We start from the raw sequence: 16191 nt of genomic DNA on the forward strand, positions 1-16191 counted from the left end.
AACAGAAAGGAACATGAGGAAATAAATAGAGAGAATAAAAAACTGTATATAAATGTGTATGTGTGTGTTTATGTTTATATATATGTGTACATATACAAAGGTGTGTGTACACACACACACACATACACACATAAATATATATATGTACATATCATCATCATCATTATTTAACATCTGTTGTCTATGCTAGCATGGGTTGAATGGTTTGACCTGGGCTGGTAAGTTGAGGTGCTGCACCAGACTCCAGTCTGATTTGGCATGCTTTCCACAGCTAGATGCCCTTCCTAATGCCAACCACTCTGAGAGTGTAATGAGTGATTTTACGTGCCATTGGCATGGGTGCGAGTTACATGACATCGACATTGGCCACATTGCCTCCATGAGGTCCAACACTTGAATGGTGCTTGTTATGTGTGACTGGCATTGGCCACATTGCCTCCATGAGGCCCGATGCTTGAATGGTGCATTTTACATGTCACCAGCACAGGTGCCAGTTATGTGACACTGACAGCAGCTACATTGCCTTTGTGAGGCCTAATGCTTGAATTATGCTTTTTATGTGCTACCAGCCTGGGTTCCAGTTACGTGACACCAACACAGGTGCCAGTTACACGACATAGGCATTGGCCACATTGCCTCTCTGAGGCCCAGCACTCAAATGGTGCTTTTTATGTGCCATTGGCATAGGTGCCAGTTACATGACATCAACATCAGCCACATTGCCTCCATGAGGCCCAATGCTTGAATGGTGTTTTTACATGCCACTAGCATGGGTACCAGCTACATGATGCTAGAATCAGTCCCAACTATGATTTCACTTGGCTTGACAGGTCTTCTCAAGCACGGCATATTGCCAATGGTCTCAGTCACTAGTCATTGCCTCCATGAGGCCCAGTGTTTGAAGATCATGCTTCACCACCTCGTCCCATGTCTTCCTGGGTCTACCTCTACCACAAGTTCCCTCCTCAGTTAGAGACCAGCACTTCTTTACACAGCTGCCCTTGTCCATATGCATCACATGACCATACCAGTGCAGTTGTCTCTCTTGCACACTACACCTGATGCCTCATGCCCGACTTTTCTCTCAAGATGCTTACACTCTGTCATATATGCACACTGACATTGCATATCCAGCAAAGCATGCTAACTTCATTTCTTTCAAGCTTGCACATGCCCTTGGCAGTCACAGCCCATGTTTCACTGCCATAAAGCATAGCTGTATGTACACAGGCATCATACAATCTGCCTTTCAGTCTGAGGAAGAGACCTTTTGTTACCAACAGAGGTAGGAGCTCTCTGAACTTTGCCCAACCTATTCTTATTCTTGCAGCTATGCTCTCAGAGCATCAACTTCTACTATTTACTTAGTCACCTAAATATTGAAAGTTGTCAACTACCTCTAACTTACCCTGCTGGCAGTTGATGGTGTTCTATTTTCTGTACATTTTCAGTGTTTATTGTGCCTGTGTACCTTCTGCACACAAAAACTATTTTCCCAGGTAATCTTCCTCTGATATTGTTGTACTACTTATATGTCCATAGCTTGCACTGGGGACATTTTATGGAGTTTCTACCTATGCCTTTCCTACAGATCAAGCAGGGCCATCTACCTGAAGGGATTTGTGATTTGTCTACTTTCCTACTTACTAAGACTTTGGTTTTTGCTAAATTAACTATAAGGCCCTTTGATTCTAGACCTTGCTTTCATACCTGAAGTTTCCTCTCTAGTCTTTGTAGTGATTCAGCTATATGTATGTATATGTGTGTGTTACTGTCTCCGGACCTTGACATTGTGTAATATTTGTAAATGAAAGTTACCATCGTGCAAATGTTATCTTTCATTTCCAGTCTTCTGTGAAAATGTCTTGAAATATGCCCCTAGTTGAAAACAGGTGAGGGTTGGTGACAGGAAGGGCATCCAACCGTAGAAAATCTGCCTCAACAAAAAGCATCTGAATCTCAATACAGAAGGAAATTACATATTTTCTTCAAGTGATTACCTCTGTTATCTTTCTAGCACAAAAAATAGTTGGCCATTTGATTGATTTAATTGTCCTCTAAGAGCAAGCTCTGATCTGGTTGATATTCAGGAAAATTAAAGTTGGGAAATAAGTTTTAGGGCTGTAAGGGTTATAAGTAATAAGAATTATAGACTGAGTCATATTTATTTAAGTTGGTTGAGAAAGAACATTATAGTGGAAGTTTTATTTTAATTTTTGGAGTTCAGTGACTTTTTCTAATTTGTTATGATATGTCCAAGTTTTATTCAAATCCCTAGAAATAATTTTCCCATCCGAGTTAATAGAATCATCTATAGCATTTCCTGGCACACTAGACACTTGTCTATTGTACATGTTGTTTAGCCCAAGGTTAGCCTTGATTAAACAGATCTATGATCAAAAGCATTCTAGTGGTGATTCATCTTCTTTTCCCTGCATACTTTTCACTCAGGGTCATATTATCCAATATATCATCTCTTTTTAAAAGAGGGTGTGATTTGAGATAGATTGACTGCAATTTCTGACAATTTAAGCCAGTTATTACAAAGAAAAATCCGATGTAAAAATTATTACTCTTCTAATTACAGACTGAACCCTCAATAGATACCAAGCAGAAGCCATTGAAACAAGGTTAGTAAATCTTATTTCTCTAATTTTTTTTGTTTTACATCCATTTGCCTCTTTTGGGAAGGTTGGTGTAACTTTCAAAATTGGAAACCTGCATGGATTTATCGATTATGAACCATAATTGTCTATCATGATTCAGGCAAACTGAGGTTAATGTAGAGGAATATAGTTGTCCAACGGTACAACATAATAGGAATAGCAGAGTTTGAAATTACATCCTGTGTTTCAGTTCTTTGCAATTTTTTGATGATTTTTTCAAAATATGTATTTGTATGTAAGCATGCAGTCTCTTTTTTCTTTTTAATTCTTTGACATTTACAGATAGAGAACTTTAGGTTTGCTTTCATCCAGCAAATCTATGACCAAAACATTCCAGCCATGACTATCCTGTCTTTTGTTCAAGCATTGTGTAAATTTCAGATTACATTATTGAATGTATATATTAGCGAGAGAGGCAGAATTAATCCTGAGAGGCATTAATTTTGAGAGGCATTAATATACATTAATGAATATATATTAGCAACAGAGGTATTAATACTACCACTGTCACTAATATATATTTTTTTAACAAGCTTTCTGGCTATTTGTGACATCAGCACCTGTTCTGGCACTGTTATTTTCTATATTGTTGGCAGGGAGATGTGTTGTTGCTATATCTAGTGATTGAGTGTCCAACATTGACAAAACCAAAGAAGGTAGAAATCACATGGTCTCGTGGTCTTGGTGCTGGAGATGGCAGGGATTTATCTCCTTGCTAGCGATGTAAACAAGAATGCATTTTGCACAAGCAGCAAATATGAGAGTTTCTCTTTTGGTATCCACTGCAGTATAGTTTGTTCTACCAGAACATCCATGTTCAAGTAGGGATAAATATTCCTCATTATTGAATGTGTTCTTCCTTTCACTTATAATGGCATATACTAGTTGATGAACAGGATTTCATAACAAAAGTACCAGTACATTGTGGTTATCAGTAATTATGAATACACAACTCATATACAACAATGTCTTTAATATTTATTATTGCTGTGAAAATAGAACTCATGATTAATGCATAGCAGCCTTGCTAGAGCCTTAAGTGGGGATCAATCTCAACTAGTTTTGTCTTTCATCGAAGAAACCTATCTACTAAAGTTTGGAAGAGGTATATATGATAATGATCATCATCATTACCACCAACACTGTCTCCTCCTCCTCCTCCTGTGCCGTTGCCACCACAGCAGCAGCATTTTTATGTATGTTTACTTTTCCCATCCTGGCATAGGTTGCACCAAGCATCTTGAGGCAGTATTCTATGACCTGATGCCCTTCCTGATGCCACCTTTTACTTGTTTTCAAGTAGGGTACTTTATTCCAATGGACATTGTATGTCAAACTGTCAAGTGAGATGTTTTATTTGTGGGGGAACATAAGCAAGAAAACATGCAGGAAAGCATGCACATATACACTCATGACCCCCCCCCCACGCATGATGGGAAGATGAGTTAGTTAAATGATTTGGACCATGATGGAAAAGAATAACAAAAAAATTGAAAGCACAGTGATGTATAACAGCATCTGATAGTTTGGCTGATAGTGATTGATACTCACACACACAAACACACACACACACAGTTTATGCACAAGGGGTTTCTGTACAGTTTCCAGCTACCAAATTTCTTTCACAAAGCATAGGTCAGTCTAAAGCTAAAGTAGATGACACTTAGTCTAAGTACCTCATGCTAAGATTGAACCTGAAACCTTGTGAATTTGGAAGCAAAACTTCTTAACCATACAGCCATGCCTGCACCTGTAAAAATCAATAAATAATATATCCTCCTCTGCCTTGAAAAAATATTAGTTGAACTTATTGACCCCAGTGCTTATAATTTTTTTGTAAAGCCTGCTACTAATTCTATTGGTCTCTTTTGCTGAACTGTTAAATGGCAGGAACTGTTAAGTGACAGAGTCAAGCAGTTGTAGGAGACATGCACAAATACACACACACACATTGGACGAAGTGGTGAGAAAGGATCAATACAGAAATAGCGCGATGGCATTCCCCCTGGATGGGTGGTTTGTCCACGAAAGCTGGAGGTCCCGCAATTGTACGTAGACCCTCACCTTGCCTGAGGTGGATGGGTGTTAATGTGTGGGCATGCGGCGATCCACTGCCAGTGGCCCAATACTGCACCACACCAATTATTGATCCTTTCTCTTGGGCTTCACAGAGGGGATGACAAGGAACTGAGACTTCTGGTGGTTTGCTGTGCTTGAGAAAGGATGTCAAGTTAAGTAAAATCGTGGTTGTCTTTGCATATAGGCATGTCCCTTACATCTCTCTTCAGCTGAGGATCCTAAACTTGTAGACTCATGGATGCTGGTGCCACGTAAAAAGCACCCAAACCAGTGCTGTGTAAAAGCACCCAGTACACTCTGCAAAGTGGTTGGCATCCAGCCATAGAAATAATGCCAAAGCAGACATGAAGCTTGGGCAACGCTTCAGTTGGCCAGCTTCTGTCAAACCGTCCAACCCATGCCAGTGAGGAAAATGGACATTAAATGATGATGATGATGATATCTCTTTTACTCTTTTACTTGTTTCAGTCATATGACTGTGGCCATGCTGGGGCACCGCCTTTAGTCGAGCAAATCGACCCCGGGACTTCTTCTTTGTAAGCCCAGTACTCATTCTATCGGTCTCTTTTGCCGAACCGCTAAGTGACAGGGACGTAAACACACCAGCATCGGTTGTCAAGCAATGCTAGGGGGACAAACACAGACACACAAACACACACTCACATACATATATATATACATATATACGACAGGCTTCTTTCAGTTTCTGTCTACCAAATCCACTCACAAGGCATTGGTCGGCCCGGGGCTATAGCAGAAGACACTTGCCCAAGATGCCACGCAGTGGGACTGAACCCAGAACCATGTGGTTGGTTAGCAAGCTACTTACCACACAGCCACTCCTGCGCCATATACAAAGGTAAAATACCCAATCTTTCTGCTGTTTTCACAGCTATACTGCTTTTGAAATATTACTTTCTTCTCTGCATTATATATATATATATATATATATACACACACATACACACACAATAGGCTTCTTTCAGTTTCTGTCTGCCATATACCCTCTTATAGGTAATGTAGACAAACTATAACTAAAGTAAAAACAAATGTACATGACATTAGAACATTGACAGTTGGGATTTTAGAAGAAAAAGTTCCAACATAATAGAAAGTACCAATAGCAAAATTACTTTTCCTCTCGTAGAAGTTTGCTTATGTTTTATTATATAAAGATCTAATATTTATTTAAACTTGAATTGGTAGAAGGGGATGTGAACAATCTCTGATGAAGCTTTAATGAAACAAAACCGATTGGATTGATCCTCCCTTCTAGCTGATGAAGTACTTGTGATTAATCAATTGACTGTATTTTCATAGGGAGATGTAATATGTATTTATTGAACATATTGTATGTGCTTTCACACACAAGCACAAACACACACACACACACTACATACATAAATATATATATTTGTCTGTGTGATATATATATATATATTCACCATGCTTGACTACTATATATATATTAAAATACAAAATGGGACAAGAACGCAAAACATCTGGACAGCTAGGTGATACAAAGAGGGACAACAAAACATCCAGATAGAAAACAAGGATGAGTTATTCGAAGTTTTCTTTCCTCAGCCAAGCACCAGATTATCCTCGCAATTTTGGTTGATATAATATATATATATATATATATATATATATATATATATATATTATATATATATATATATATATATATATATACATACACATACATTCACCATGCTTGGCTGAGCGTGATTGTTGACAGTGCTGCCTGACTGGCTCCTGCGCCGGTGGCACATAAACAGCACCATTCGAGTGTGGTTGATGCCAGTACTGCCTGACTGGCCCTCATGCTGCTGGCACGTAAAAAGCACCCACTACACTCTGGGTGTGATTGAAGAAGGGCATCCAGCTATAGATACTTTGCTAGATCAGATTGGAACCTGGTGCAGCCTTCTGGCTTGCCAGCCCTCAGTCAAACCATGCAACCCATGCCAGCATGGAAAGTGGATGTTAAACGTCGATGATGATATGTATATGTATATATATCCTATAAAGCTACATAAATGGTATTAGACTGAACCTGAGCTATGTGGATGGGAAGCAAACTTCTTACCACACAGCCATGCCAGCGTCTGTGTGTGTTTGTGTGAGGTGCAGGACTATAAATTAGTGCATGGAAAGCAAATACCTAATGGTGTTTAGTCTGTTGAGTTACATCCCTTTATAAGACTGAGCTATTTGATAAATTATTACAAAATATGTAGTAGACAATTTATTAGGATCATTAAAATTCTTTGAAGCTAGCATCCCGACATGGGTGCAGCCTAATTGTTGTAATCAGTAAAAAATACAAAAGAAAATATGTTGGTAACATGTTTTTTGTGTGTTAGTATATTTCTTATTTTTATTTGTGCATATTTTAATAATTATAAACAAATAAACAAACAAAATGAATTGTTTCTTTTAACTTAAGCATATGATTAGCATCAGAAATTGCTGTAGTATTTGGTACCATTATTTAATATATTCCTTGTTAACAAACAGCTGGTAAATATCAACATTTGATATCACTATTTTTTACCATTTTTAGTCATGTCACTTTCTCTTTTGCCATCACATTTAGCATATACTAAACTGGTTCAGTGGAAAATGCATTTAACATCATCACTCACTTGCTGTTCAAATCATCTTCAACATCATTAATTGGCCTGCTTGTCTGTCTGCCTGTCTGTCTGCTGGTCCACCCTCCCTACCTCATCCCACTTTCCACCTTCACCCTTCTTTCTTCCCTCCCTCCTCCACACACACCTCATGCTTAATATAATTGATTGTCATACTTAATATCATAAAATGGCTGTTGCTACCATATTTAACATGGTGTCTTGACTTTTAACTCCATATTTGATATCACCAATTTATGGTTGCTATCATGTATCACCAATTAGCTTTTGTTATCACATTTAACATCGTTAATTAGCTTTTGCCATCGTATTTGATGTCCTTAATTGACTTTGGCGATATCCTGCCTCATCAATTGTCTGCTTCGGTTTTATTGAATGCTCATGGTTCCATTAGAGATTTCCAGCATCTACTGTTGTCAGATCAAATGTTCTGATTGGTTATTGCCATTCTATTGAACCATTTCAATAGGCTGTTGTCATCATAAAATTATCAGTTTGCTGCTGCTACTACATTATTATTATTATTATTAGCAACATCATCATCATTATCATTATTATTATTATTGTTATTGTCTGGTCCAGTGTGGCTCAAAAGCAACTGATATCTTTTAAACTGAAACAGCTGACTGCATAATAAAAAGTGTTTTGTAAATTAATATTCAGCTTTTGTATTTTGTATTTCTTTGTTTTATCTATTTCTATGCTTTTTCTACCCAGAAAAGGGACAGGCCCATAACTATAGAGCAAGAAGAACAATTTCAAATGCTAGAAAAGAATTAAGCTGGCTGAGCTGTTCTTCAGACTGCTACTGGATCATATGATAGGAAAACATTTTGAGGAAATTTATTGGGTTTAAAGTAATATGTGGAATTAAGAGGAAGTGAATTGGTGGTGGTTGTGGTGGAGGGGAACTGTTCCACATCTGCAGGTGTTAGTAATTATTCAACAGTGTTTTATGAATTAATCTAAAGAGGTAAAGTGCCACTCATAGCCTTCAGAAATTCTCTTGGTTTGGGAATACTCTTAAATGTGTTCACTTGTTATTTACTTTCTATCAGTTCTGACTGAGCAGACTTATGATCAAAGATATTCTACATGTGACTACCTGTATCACAGCTATCAATACCAACTCATCATCGCTAGTGTTATACTCATCTTCATCATCATCATTGTCATTGATTTTGTATCTTCTTCTTTCATGCTGGCATGAATTGAATGAGACTTATTGAGGTAGTATTCCCTAACTGGATACCATTCTTGCGATCAGCTCTTACTTGGTTTTCAAGTAAGGTACTTGCTATTTGTCTGGTGTTTGTGAGTTGAACCACTGATGTATGGATGTCACTATTGCCCAAATAGTGTGAATACAAAAACACGAGAAGACAAGCATATACACACATGTGTGCATGCACACACACATGTGCATGCGTGCACACACACACACACACACATGACAGGCTTTCACACAGTTTCTATCTGCTAAATTTCACTCATAAAGCAGTGATCAGCTTGAGTTCATTACATGGTATCATGTAATGTGACTAAACCCCAAACCACATGCTTGTGAAGGGGATTCCTTAACTATGCCTGTTAATAACTATCCTGTAATTTTTTCCTTTGTCAGAGTGTAACTTGAAGATTTGGTTACTAATGAGTTGAGTAAAAATCTAAAGGATCTTTCATTAGTTTATTGATTAGTTTAGTTTTATTTGTTGCAGGTAATTAACTGATGAGAAAGAGTTTCAGTTAAGTTTTCTGGTTTTCAAAATAGCATGCTTTTTGTTTTTTTTTCTGTAATATTACTGTGAAGTTAAAAAAGTAAACTGATTCTTATCACTAGAATCTATTTCATGTCAGACGTCATATATTTCAATTACTTTCCATTCTTTATCAGAATTAGTGAATAAAAAAGTAATTTTGTAATGATTGAAAATTTAACAGATCTTTAGAAAACAAACATATTTCACTCATAAAGCAGTGATCAGCTTGAGTTCATTGTAGAAGATGTGCCCATGGTATCATGTAATGTGACTTAACCCCGGCCTTCATTGATCTGACAAAGGCCTTTGACTTGGTAAGTAGAAAAGGCTTCTTCATCCTGCTCCAAAAAATCGGATGTCCACCAAAGCTGCTGAGGATCATCAAATCTTTCCATGATGAAATGCAAGGCACCATACAGCACAATGGTTCAACATCAGCCGCATTCCAAATAAAAAAACGGGGTAAAGCAAGGTTGTGTCCTTGCTCCTACATTATTTGGCATCTTCTTGCTGCTGCTGTCACATGCCTTTGAGACATCAGATGATGGAGTGTTTCTGCACAGTAGAAGTGATGGGAACCTGTTCAATCTCTTGCGTCTGCGTGCCAAGGCCAAAATCAGAAGTATCCTGATCAAGGAAATGCTATTTGCTGATGATGCCACTCTGGCATCACACACAGAAGAAGCCCTTCAAATGCTCATCAACTGTTTTGAGCAAGCATGTAGTGACTTTGGCTTAGTTATCAGCCTCAAGAAGACCAATATCATGGGTCAGGCTACATCAGACATCCCAGACATACATATTAGAGACCACAGACTACAGGAGGTGGAGAAGTTTACTTATCTTAGCTCAACCATCACCTACAACCTATCCCTTGATGTCGAGCTCAATATACACATTGGCAAGGCAGCTGCTGTGATGGCCCAACTCTCCAAACGAGCATGGGACAACAATAAGTTGACCAAGACCACAAAAATGAAGATTTACCAGGCATGTGTACTTAGCACTCTACTGTATGGAAGTGATACTTGGACACCATACACATGCCAAGAGCGTCGCCTAAATATCTTTCACCTGTGTTGCCTTCGGAAAATCCTTGGCATCATATGGCAGAATCATGTCCCCAACAAGGATGTCCTCAAGCAAGCAGGAATACCAAGCATGTTTGCACTCATCACACAAAGACGTATGAAATGGCTTGGACATGTTGGCCGTTTGGAAGATGGCAGAATCCCCAACGACATACTCTACGGAGAGCTTGCTGGGGGCACTAGGTCTGTGGGAAAACCGTTCTTACGATACAAGGATGTTTGCAAAAGGGACATGAAGGCCTGTGACATCAATATTAGCAACTGGGAAGTAGTTACCAGAAACAATGGAGATTGGCGATGTACCGTAAAAGAGGGAACACAAAGGAGTGACAGAGGGAGAGAGGAGAAAAGATGTCAACAAGAAACTATAACATTACCACCAGCCAGGCAAAGTCTTCGCTACATTTGCGGCACCTGCCAGAGGGAGTGCTTGTCCAGGATAGGACTACACAGCCACAGCAGGAGATGTATTAGGACATGAAATGTAAAAGCCAGACTAGATTATTTTATGCGCAGCTCCATTGTCTTCCGAGACAAAATGGATGCCAACAACAATATATATATCTAAATAAACATAAACCAATAGAAGAAAAGAACCTAGGATATAAACACAATAATATGAATGAAAATAGTAAATAGATCATAAATAAATATGAAAGTGTTAAGCCAGATAAAATAAATGTAAATAATAATATAAAAATCTCTTCCACAAACAAAAAACCTAATAAACATAAATATAAGACTAAAATGAATAAGGAATCTTGTAAGAATATAGATAACATTAATCTTTCCCACTCTCACTCAAATAAAAAATACGAAAGAAAAAATGTTATTTGGTTAAATATCCCCTTCAACTAGACAATCTCTACGAATATATACAGTAGATTTATGTCTATACTGGAAAAAAACTTCCCAGCTTCTCATAAATATTATGAAATAATTTCTAACAAAGGCTAGGAGTCCTTCACTCCCAATGGTTTAACCGCATGATTGGGTATTCAGTCTGATTATTTCTGTCCCCGCACATGATACATCCTTAAGACAGTTATTGGATGGCTGTTGACTCTCAAGAGTTCCTCCGCCCTTTGACGGGTTTTGTTTTTTATCCCGCAGGGTGTCCAATAAACACCCTCCTTACCAAGCATGCTTCGTGGGGTTGCTGTTTTAGCCGCCGCCGACCCGATCATGCAACAGGGTGTACTGGGTTACGTGTTACCAGTAGCAGTCAAAAGTGACCTGACATGTATGTCTATATATATATATATATATATATATATATATATATATGTGTGTGTGTGTGTGTTATATATAATATGTATATATATTATATATGTATTATATATGTAATATATATATATATATATATATATATTATATAGGCGCAGGAGTGGCTGTGTGGTAGGTAGCTTGTTTACCAGCCACATGGTTCCGGGTTCAGTCCCACTGCGTGGCACCTTGGACAAGTATCTTCTACTTTAGCCTCGGGCTGGCCAAAGCCTTGTGAGTGGATTTGGTAGACGGAAACTGAAAGAAGCCCGTCGTATATATGTATATATATATGTATATATATATATATGTGCGTGTATGTTTGTGTGTCTGTGTTTGTCTCCCTAGCATTGCTTGACAACCGATGCTGGTGTGTTTATGTCCCCGTCACTTAGCGGTTCGGCAAAAGAGACTGATAGAATAAGTACTGGCCTTACAAAGAATAAGTCTCGGGGTCGAGTTGCTCGATTAAAGGCGGTGCTCCAGCATGGCTGCAGTCAAATGACTGAAACCAGTTAAAGAGTAAAAGAGTATATATATAATATATATCATCATCATCATCATCATTTAGCATCCGCTTTCCATGCTAGCATGGGTTGGACGGTTCAACTGGGGTCTGTGAAGCCAGAAGGCTGCATCAGACCCAGTCTGATGTGGCAGTGTTTCTACGGCTGGATGCCCTTCCTAACGCCAATCACTCCGTGAGTGTAGTGGCTGCTTTTTATGTGCCACCCACACAGGTGCCAGACGGAGCTGGCAAACGGCCACGGACGGATGGTGCTTTTTACATGCCACTGGCACGGGGGCCAGGCGAGGCTGGCAACGGCCACGAACGGAGGGTGCTACGTGCCACCTGCATGGGGGCCAGGCGAGGCTGGCAACGGCCACGAACAGATGGTGCTTTTTACGTGTCACTGGCACGGAGGCCAGTCGGGGCGCGCTGGCAACGGCCACGATCGGATGGTTCGCTTACTTGTCACCGGCACTGGTATCTCAGCTGCAATTTCCATTGATGTTGATCGACTTCGATTTTGGTTCTGCTTTCTGATATCTGATTTGATTTGGTTTGATTTTGATTTTGATTTTCACTTGCCTCAACGGGTCTTCACAAGTGGAGTTTTGTGTCCCAAGAAGGAAAGGTATGTATAAGTCGACTGGCTACATACCAGGTAGAGGCCACGGGTTATGGTCTCACTAGTCTTGCCGGGTCTTCTCACACACAGCATACTTCCATAGGTCTCGGTCTCTAGACATTTCCTTGGTGAGACCTAAAGTTTGTAGGTCATGCTTCACCACCTTGTCCCAGGTTTTCCTGGGTCTACCTCTTCCACAGGTTCCCTCAACTGCTAGGGTGTGGTACTTTTGCACACAACTATCTTCAGCCATTCTCGTCACATGACCATACCAGCGCAAACGTCTCTCTTGCACACCACAACTGATGCTTCTTATGTCCAACTTTTCTCTCAAGGTACTTACACTCTGTCGATTATGAACACTGACATTACACATCCATCGGAGCATACTGGCTTCATTTCTTGCGAGCTTACGCATATCCTCAGCAGTCACAGCCCATGTTTCACTGCCATGTAGCATGGCTGTACGTACACATGCATCATACAGTCTGCCTTTTACTCTGAGCGAGAGGCCTTTTGTCACCAGCAGGGGTAAGAGCTCTCTAAAGTTTGCCCAGGCTATTCTTACTCTAGCAGTTACACTTTCAGCACACCCGCCCCCGCTACTGACTTGGTCACCTAGGTAGCGGAAGCTATCAACTACTTCTAGTTTTTCTCCCTGGAACGTGGTAGAAGTTGGTCTCTGCACATTTTCAGTGTTTATTGCTCCTGAGCATCTGCCACAGACAAAAACTATTTTCCTAGTTAGCCTTCCTTTGACATTGCTACACCTCTTATGTGTCCATAGCTTACACTTGGTGCACCTTATAGAGTTTCTACCTATGCCTTTTTTACAGATCGAGCAGGGCCATCTACCTGAAGGCGTTTGTAATTGGTCTACCTACCTACATATTAGGACTTTGGTTTTGGCTAGGTTGATTCTAAGGCCCTTCGATTCTAAACCTTGCTTCCACACCTGAAACTTCTCCTCCAGTTCTGATAGTGATTCAGCAATTAGAGCAAGGTCTTCAGCATAGAGGAGCTCCCAGGGGTATCCTGTCTTGAATTCATCCGTTATTGCCTGGAGGACTATGATAAATAGGAGGGGACTGAGGACTGAACCTTGGTGGACCCCAACCTCTACCCGGAATTCTTCACTGTACTCGTTGCCAACCCTCACCTTACTAGCAGCGTCTCTGTACATGGCTCGCACAGCTCTCACTAACCATTCATCTATCCCTAGTTTCCTCATTGACCACCAGATAAGGGATCGGGGGACCCTGTCGAAGGCTTTCTCCATGTCAACAAAAGCCAGGTACAGGGGCTTATCTTTGGCTAGGTATGCAGCTGTCTTACCAGGAATATAGCATCAGTAGTACTTTTCCCTGGCACGAACCCAAACTGCATCTCATCTAAGCTAACACTCTCTCTAATTAGTTGGGCTATAACCCTCTCCGTAACCTTCATTACCTGATCCAGCAGCTTGATACCCCTGTAGTTATTTGTATCTAGGGCGTCACCTTTACCTTTGTAGCAGTTGACTATTATGCTGCTACACCAGTCATTGGGTATGACTCCTTCGTGTATCACCTGGTTAACTATACGGGTGACTAGGCTATAGCCGACACTACCAGATATTTTGAGCATTTCTGCAGTAATTCCTGATGGGCCTGGGGCTTTCCCTGTTTTCATGCTTGTAATTGCCTTAACTACTAAGGAACTGTCAACTCGGATTGCTGGTCCCTCTGTTGGGTCGATATTCGGCAGACTCTCTTTATCCTATTCATTTTCCTCATTCAGCAACCTTTCATAGTGGCGTCTCCAAACCTCTCTCTTTGCATCCTCATTTAGCGCAAGTGAACCGTCATCCTTGCGAACACATTTCTCTCCTACCACGTCATGATTCTCTCTCACACACTGTCTTGCAACACGAAATACCTCCAGTCTTTCATCCTACGGCGCAGAACATTGGCAAATTTTTTCTTATCTGCTTCCCCTCTGGCTAAATACACCTGCCTCCTAGCTTCCCTTCTGGCAGTCTGATACACTTCCCTGCTACCACCATTCTTCCAGTCCTTCCAAGCCTGTTTTTTTTTGTCTAATAGCCCTGTCAACAATATTGTTCCACCGCCACGTTATTTTGTGTCTTGAGGGGACTTTGCACCAGCCACAGATCTGGTCAGTGGCTTTCAGCAGGTTGTCCCTTAGAAGCGTCCAGTTGTCTTCTACCCCATGTGTAGCTATACCCCCTTCTATTTCGTCAAAGGCTTCAAGTAACATGTCTCTAAATCTCTGTCCATTTGCAGGGTCTTTAAGCTTCCAGTCCCTTCTTCTCCATGCTGGTCATCTTCTAGTCGTCCTCTTAGTCCTGATCCTAAAGTCACTAACTACCAGTCTATGTTGTGGGGTACATTCTTCGCCTGGGAAGGTTTTAGCATTCATAAGCAGCCATCTTTCCCTTTTTCTGGCAAGGATGTAGTCAATTTGGCTAGTATGCCGGCCCGATCGGTAGGTGACCAAGTGGCTTGTCGGTTCCCTGAAGTTAGTGTTGCAAACCATAAGGCTATTCACATCACAGAACTCCAGCAGCCTGGTTCCCTCCTCGTTGCGGGAACCATAACCGTAGCCTCCATGTACACCATGGAAGCCCCCAGCATATCGTCCAACATGCCCATTGAAGTCACCAGCCACAAAGGCGAAGTTTCAAGTGTGGAAACAAGGATTAGAATCGAAGGGCCTTAGGATTAACCTAGCTAAAACCAAAGTCCTAATATGTAGGAAGGCAGGCAAACCACAAATCCCTTCAGGTAGATGGCCCTGCTCAATCTGTAGTGGAGGTGTAGGTAGAAACTCTATAAGATGCACCCAGTGTAAGCTATGGACACATCAAAGCAATATCAAAGGGAGGCTAACGGGGAAGATAGTTTTTGTATGTGGCAGATGCTTAGGAGAAATAAACACTGAAAATGCGCAGAGAACAACTTCCACCACATTCCAGGGAGAAAAACTAGAAGTAGTTGATAGCTTCTGTTACCTAAGGGACCAAGTCAATAGCAGAGGGGGCTGCGCTGAAATTGTAGCTGCTAGAATAAGAATAGCTTGGGCAAAGTTCAGAGAGCTCTTACCTCTGCTGGCGACAAAGGGCCTCTTGCTCAGAGTAAAAGGTAGACTGTATGATGCTTGTGTACGAACAGCCATGCTACATGGCAGTGAAACATGGGCTGTGACTGCTGAGGACATGCGTAAGCTCGCAAGGAATGAAGCCAGTATTATCTGATGGATGTGTGTCAGTGTGCATACTTGATAGAATGTAGGTACCTTGATAGAGATGTTGGACCTAAGAAGCATCAGATGTGGTGTGCAAGAGAGATGACTGCACTGGTATGGTCATGTGGCAAGAATGGATGAGGACAGCTGTGTGAAAAAGTACCACACCCTAGTGGTTGAGGGAACCTGTGAAAGAGGTAGACCCAGGAAGACCTGGGATGAAGTGGTGAAGCACGACCTTTGAACTTTAGGCCTCATCAAGGAAATGACTTGTGACTGAGACCTTTGGA

General features: G+C 40.7%; 1 protein-coding gene across 1 annotated transcript in view; it reads left to right on the plus strand.

Annotated features, from left to right (window-relative positions):
• The first annotated feature begins 2581 nt into the window (after positions 1 to 2581).
• Positions 2582 to 16191, plus strand: part of LOC115232474 (probable 28S ribosomal protein S16, mitochondrial) — a 369401-nt gene continuing 355791 nt past the window's right edge. The window contains exon 1 of the mRNA XM_029802357.2: positions 2582 to 2630. The gene's annotated coding sequence lies outside the window, so the exon portion shown is untranslated. The remainder of the gene's footprint in view (positions 2631 to 16191) is intronic.

Source organism: Octopus sinensis, linkage group LG2 (genome assembly GCF_006345805.1).
Source record: "Octopus sinensis linkage group LG2, ASM634580v1, whole genome shotgun sequence".
Lineage (NCBI taxonomy): Eukaryota > Metazoa > Mollusca > Cephalopoda > Octopoda > Octopodidae > Octopus > Octopus sinensis.